Genomic DNA, 7,081 nt, shown 5'->3' on the forward strand with positions numbered 1-7,081 from the left:
AAATGGAAACTGGGCTGTCCGTTCTAGCGCAATGCAAATGGAAAATGATGTCAGTGAATGGACGGTACGTACTAACACATGACAAATGGAAACTGGGCTGTCCGTTCTAGCCCAATGCAAATGGAAAATGGTGTTAGTGAATGGAAGGACCGCTGGTAAAACACTTAAAAGTGGATTTCAAAAACCAGTGGTATGGACGACCAGTGTTATCAGGCAGCCATCCATTCTTATTTGCCTTATGGTGTCACCTCTACTACTCATTGCAGCAAAAATCTTTTCATATTCAATGCTACAGCGCGAAAATTTATTCTCCTCAAAACGACAAGCGGGCCCCCCCACAGAACGTCGAAATTTAACCAAACTCACCGAAATGCTGAAGGTCAGTTACTGAACCAGTTTAATTGTCATATCGCTGGTCGTTTTTCTTTTGGTCCTCGCTTCCTAATCCGTTACGGTGCTCAATCATTCAAAGCAACATCGATTCACGTGTTGGATCTCTTACAGTAACAGGCAATTCGAGCCTATTTAGACCAAGTCGATCCATCGCTTGGATGTGGTTTTCTGATACTCATTCCTGTCGTTGCTCATGAATCCTTCGCTTGCTGCCATGAATTCACTGGCAATGTGCAGGCCCTGTTTCCTTTCAACTTCTTCTCCGCAGGTTACCCTAGCCAATTTCGGCCTGGTAGCCCTCTGTGGGCCAGCGCATTCCAGCTTGCGGATGCAGAGGGTTTCGCAGGATCAGCACTCGATTCATCGGCAAAGGAAGCCTATTCAATGTCCCCGCAGTTTGACCAACATGAAAGCAAGGCCACTGCCACTTGTCAGAAGCGCAGAGATGGAGTCCCTGACGACCATGTTGGACGCGGTAGAGGCAAGCGTCGCCGAGACGGGGAAGCCCGAAAGGGATCTGGCAGACATATGGAGGGAAATCCAGGGTGCCAACAACTGGGAAGGGCTGCTTGATCCCATGGACGACATATTGCGAAAGGAGATCATCAGGTATGGAGAATTCGCCCAGGCCTGTTATGATGCTTTCGACTTCGATCCCTTCTCCAAGTACTGCGGTAGCTGCAAGTATCATCGCAGGGAGCTCTTCCAAGGCGTTGGAATGTCGGATTACGGTTATGAAGTCACCAAGTATCTCTATGCCACTTCCAACATCAATCTCCCTGGGGTTTTCCAGAAGCCTCAAGTGCAGAAGACGTGGAGCACTCACGCCAACTGGATGGGCTTCATAGCCGTGGCCACGGACGAGGACGAGATCAAGAGGCTCGGGCGGCGGGATATCGTAATCGCGTGGAGAGGAACAGTGACGAATCTGGAGTGGATCGCGGACCTCATGGATTATCTGAGGCCCGCGGAATTGAACAACGTGCATCCCCATCCTGACGTGAAGGTCGAGGCGGGATTCCTGAATCTCTACACGGCCAGGGAACGCGACTGCCGGTTTTGTAAAAGCAGCGCGCGGGATCAAGTCCTGTCGGAGCTCAGGCGTCTGCTGCAGAAATACAGAGGCGAGAAGCTGAGCATAACGATCACGGGCCACAGCCTGGGGAGTGCGCTGGCAATGCTTAGTGCATACGATATCGCAGAGTTGGGGTTGAACCGCTCGGAGAGCGACGATGAGGCGGAGTCGATTCCCATAACGGTGTTCTCGTTCGCGGGGCCGAGGGTGGGCAACGCAGCTTTCAAGGATCGGTGCGAGGAGCTGGGGCTCAAATTTCTGAGAGTGGTGAATGTGCACGACAGCGTGCCGAAGGTCCCCGGGATTCTGTTCAACGAAAAGTTCCAGATGATGAAGCAGTGGATCGATAAGCTTCCGTGGAGTTACTGTCATGTTGGGGTGGAGCTGGCTCTTGATCACACGCATTCTCCGTTCCTGAAGCCCACGAACGATCTCTCGTGCTTTCATAATCTGGAGGCCTATCTCCACCTCCTGGACGGATACCATGGGCGAGGGCAGCGCTTCCATCTGTCGTCGGGCCGCGATCCAGCTATGGTGAATAAGTCGTGCGATTTTCTCAAGGAACACCACCTGGTTCCTCCCTTCTGGTGGCAGGACGCAAACAAAGGACTGATCAAGAACTCCGAGGGCAGGTGGGTTCAGCCCGAGAGAATCAGAATCATCGAAGACGAGTCTACAGACCACCACGAGGCAGCCGTTCATACTGATGAGATCGGCGGTATCACAATCAATGGCCAACAGACATCTTCTCTGTAGCAGCCATAGATTTTACAATCCGTTTTATGTAGCCTCCTGATCCGGTAATTAATTTTCATAAGAATTTTAAGCCCCAGTAATCCTAAAATCTTCTTGTTTCTGTCATTATAAATATCATGACCAGAAATAGTTTAGAATTCCTTCTATATGAAGGATTAAATAAGAATTAGTGTATGTGTGTTTTACTTTTAGATTTGTCTGAATTTAAGAGGAGAGTATCAGGTTATTACTGTTTTATAGTCTGATCATGAGTGTGGGATGAAGTTGATTTGATTTTTTCTTTAACTTTAATAAAACAAAACAAAAAAACACAATTATTTGAGGTAAAATAATTAAAAAAAAAATTTAATTATATAATTTATAATATTGAATTAAAATATTCAAATATTTAAATCACTTTAAATATATAAATAATAAATATATAATCTCTTTTATATAAAAAATATTTTTGAGTGTTTTTTATATAAATAAAACACCGGATTAGAACGAATTTCCCAACTCTTAAGGAAAATTCCTTGTAACAGAAGCATAAATCAATCATTAAGAGTTTCGTTGTGAGGAATAAAAGCCACCGAAATGCAAATGACGACAGAGCGATGTTAAACACACTCCACATGTCGTAGATTATGTTTGGACGCGACAAACAATACGCAGCAGAAAATTGACATCCGAAACTTATCTGGTCTTTTTCACTTTCTTCCTATGCCGCTGCGAAAGAACCTTGGAGGACAAGCATGGAGGTGGGAATAGGACGAAGGGTACAGAAATTAAAAGGAAAATAATAATGCGGAGGAAGTTTGATTGGGAGATGATTCAGTACTTTTGTTTTGTTTATACCGTTTAGGAGACATTATGATGCTTACAGGAATCGATCTATGAACGGATAGGAAATATATGTGGCTTGACCTATCAAATTTTTCATACCTACTATTATTTTTAATTTAATTATTGTAATTTAATTATTTTAGGCATCTATTCCTTATGCGCATGTTTTTTTCTTTTTAATTTAATTATTGTAGGCATCTATTCCTTATGCGCATGTGTTGTTTTTTTTTTTTTTAATAACTATGGGAAAGTTTATTCACCAATTTTTATGATTAAGATTTTATTATATGTTTTTGAATTTTAATTTAATTATTAATAATTAATAGATAGATAATGAAAATTTAATTTATGTAAAATATTTATGGATGTATTTCGTAATTGTAAAAATTTATAATATTAATCTATGTTATTGTCAAAAAATTTATTTATAAGTTAATAATTTTTATATTAAAGTGAAAATAAATTTCTATAGTTAAAAACTTGTTACATGTTTTTAAAAATGTATACATATTTTACTCATATATTAATTTCTATTTATAATTATTAATATTAACAACAATTTAAAATTTAAGTATGGGGGATTTTCGCAGTGCATTATATTAGATATCATTTTTGGGATTCAACTGCGTTAAGTAAGTCATTCAAAGTATGACCATTTCCATGAGAGGTAGTCGTAAAGTGACTAATTTCTCATGATTTTTGAATAGTTCACTTAGCACTCATTGCATCGGGTGCGTTAAGTAAGTCATTCAAAGTATGACCATTTCCATGAGAGGTAGTCGTAAAGTGACTAATTTCTCATGATTTTTGAATAGTTCACTTAGCACTCATTGCATCGGGTGATGCTCACAGGGGTGAAGAAGTGGGATTGAAACTAGTGAAATGTGGAGAACGAATCACATAGCATCAATCATCACTTCCGGGGCTTGCACCCGGTAACCAGGACTTCCCAGGAGGTCACCCATCCCAGAACTCCTCTGGCTCAAGCGCGCTTAACTGTGGAGTTTTTCCCCACAATCAAGCCCACTTAGCTTGCTACCCCATTTGCAAAACCTTAGCAAGTATTGTGCCTCATGAACCATTCAGGTAGAGATCCCTTAACTCTTTTTTGAATTTAAGTATGGGGGATTTTCGCAGTGCATTATATTAGATATCATTTTTGGGATTCAACTGCGTTAAGTAAGTCATTCAAAGTATGACCATTTCCATGAGAGGTAGTCGTAAAGTGACTAATTTCTCATGATTTTTGAATAGTTCACTTAGCACTCATTGCATCGGGTGATGCTCATGGAAATGGTCATACTTTGAATGACTTACTTAACGCAGTTGAATCCCAAAAATGATATCTAATATAATGCACTGCGAAAATCCGCCATACTTAAATTCAAAAAAGAGTCAAGGGATCTCTACCTGAATGGTTCATGAGGCACAATACTTGCTAAGGTTTTGCAAATGGGGTAGCAAGCTAAGTGGGCTTGATTGTGGGGAAAAACTCCACAGTTAAGCGCGCTTGAGCCAGAGGAGTTCTGGGATGGGTGACCTCCTGGGAAGTCTTGGTTACCGGGTGCAAGCCCCGGAAGTGATGATTGATGCTATGTGATTCGTTCTCCACATTTCACTAGTTTCAATCCCACTTCTTCACCCCTGTGAGCATCACCCGATGCAATGAGTGCTAAGTGAACTATTCAAAAATCATGAGAAATTAGTCACTTTACGACTACCTCTCATGGAAATGGTCATACTTTGAATGACTTACTTAACGCAGTTGAATCCCAAAAATGATATCTAAAACAATTTAAAATATTTAAGTTATAATTTAGTTTATTTTTATGTCTTTTATTTTTAACTTTTTAAATTTTTGGCAGTGTGACACCAATAGACATAAATTTATGATAGACATTAAAACAATTACTTTATGATACATCTTACATTGCAAAAAACTTTAGAAAATGATAAATTAACTAAATTATAACTTCATTTAAAATTATTATTATTAATTATAAAAAAAATTAATATACCAGTGAAATGCATATACATGAAAAAAAAACATATAACAAGATTCTTAAACATGGAAACCATAACTCATGTTTATACGTCATTTTTTCGTTAGTCAATTTAATTAAAATGGTAGAAAGGACATAACTAATTTTGACATAAACCTCAACTTTTGATAGATGACTACTATTAAGAATATTTAAAAATATTTAGTGGAGGTTAAATCCTTACCATCTACCTAATAATTACTGATAACTAAATTAAAATTCTAAAAATCCCAATTTAAAATAAACACACCTATCAATCGTAATAAAGATTATAAGTTAAATAGAAAAATAATAAAGTATGAAGAATAAAATAATAAAGATAAATAGTAAAGTATAAATAATGAAAATAATAACATAAAATATAAAAATATAATAATAAGAATAAAGATAATCTTGGGATAAAATGATATAAAAATGATAAATAATAATGTAAAAAGAAAAATAATAATAATAAAATATCAAATAATAACCAATATAAAAATAAAAGTAGTAAATGAGTGTAAATTAAAAAATATAAAAAATAAATTAAAAATAAATAAAGGAAAGAATAAGAAAACATATAAATAACAAAGTAGAAGAATGTAAAAATTGGAATATATATATATATATATATATATATATATATATATAAAAGTAGTAAATGAGTGTAAATTAAAAAATATAAAAAATAAATAAAGGAAAGAATAAGAAAACATATAAATAACAAAGTAGAAGAATGTAAAAATTGGAATATATATATATATATATATATATATAAAAGTAGTAAATGAGTGTAAATTAAAAAATATAAAAAATAAATTAAAAATAAATAAAGGAAAGAATAAGAAAACATATAAATAACAAAGTAGAAGAATGTAAAAATTGGAATATATATATATATATATAAAATGAAATGAGGGTGGGAATATAGAAGAATATTGTTTAAGAAAATAAAAGATAAGAATATAGAAAACATATATATATATATATATATATATAATAGTATAAGCATAGAGAATAAATAAATAAATAGAAAAAAAATAATTATACTTCATATTTTGCGTAAAAGATTTACATGTTGAATATATAATATTTTGATTGGATGTCAATGAAAATATTGAGATATTGAAATAATTATTGAAATAAATAAAAATAACTAGGTACATATTAGTCCACAAGGTCTTGGATAGACATGATCAAGTGCGTTGTTAATACACTCTTAGACACTAAGTCACTGGTTCAATTCCCTACCCTATTTGGGTGTTATCCTTGGACATGACCATGATCTAGCCTCACAGGTGCTGAACTTACAAAACAAAAACTAGGTACATCTCTAGAAATTTTTATTTGGTATCAAACTATCTTACTTCCTAGGAAAGACATAAGCTATTCTTGCTAAAAAAAATCAAATGTTAATCTTGAAAAATTCTAGTCCAATAGGAAGTCACACCACCTCCCCTAGTCCACTTAGGAAACCAAAGACACCAATGGTTTTACCAAGCATCCCTCCAGTCATCACTCTCAATGTGCACCTCTACCCCCACACTTTGGCAATAATGCTAAAACCTACAATAGATTTGAACATTTATCCAATCTAGACTTTTAAGTAATTTATATCCCTTCCTTGATGAATATCTCTAAAATTTAAGATCCTAACATGCAAGAGAAAGTGGTATCTCATGACAGGTTCAAGGATTCTTCATCCTATGCTTGAAAAATTTATGAACCCTTAGAACCTATCAGTTAAGAAATAATCATAGTTGAATCGAAAAATGACTTAGATATTATGGAAGAAAAGGATATGGATCTAGATGCACTAGATATTCCCCAACATTGTAAAATCCATGAAAGAAAAGCACCTCCACTCCATTCTAGAACACCAAGTTAAAATCCTAAGTAAATCTTATTTAAGATGTCAACTCCAATCCGAGAAAGAAGCCTTTGGTATGAATACTTTCAACTTCAATTTAGGTGTCCACAATCATGTTCTCATAGATACCCCAAAAAATCA

At 35.8% G+C, this 7,081-nt stretch overlaps 1 pseudogene; it reads left to right on the forward strand.

Annotated features, from left to right (window-relative positions):
- The first annotated feature begins 356 nt into the window (after positions 1-356).
- On the forward strand, positions 357-2,364 carry LOC149169529 (phospholipase A1-Igamma1, chloroplastic pseudogene; annotated as a pseudogene).
- Positions 2,365-7,081: the final 4,717 nt, after the last annotated feature.

Source organism: Pinus tabuliformis, chromosome 4_2, assembly GCF_031772625.1.
Source record: "Pinus tabuliformis cultivar Carrire ecotype Pingquan chromosome 4_2, CPIR1, whole genome shotgun sequence".
NCBI lineage: Eukaryota > Viridiplantae > Streptophyta > Pinopsida > Pinales > Pinaceae > Pinus > Pinus tabuliformis.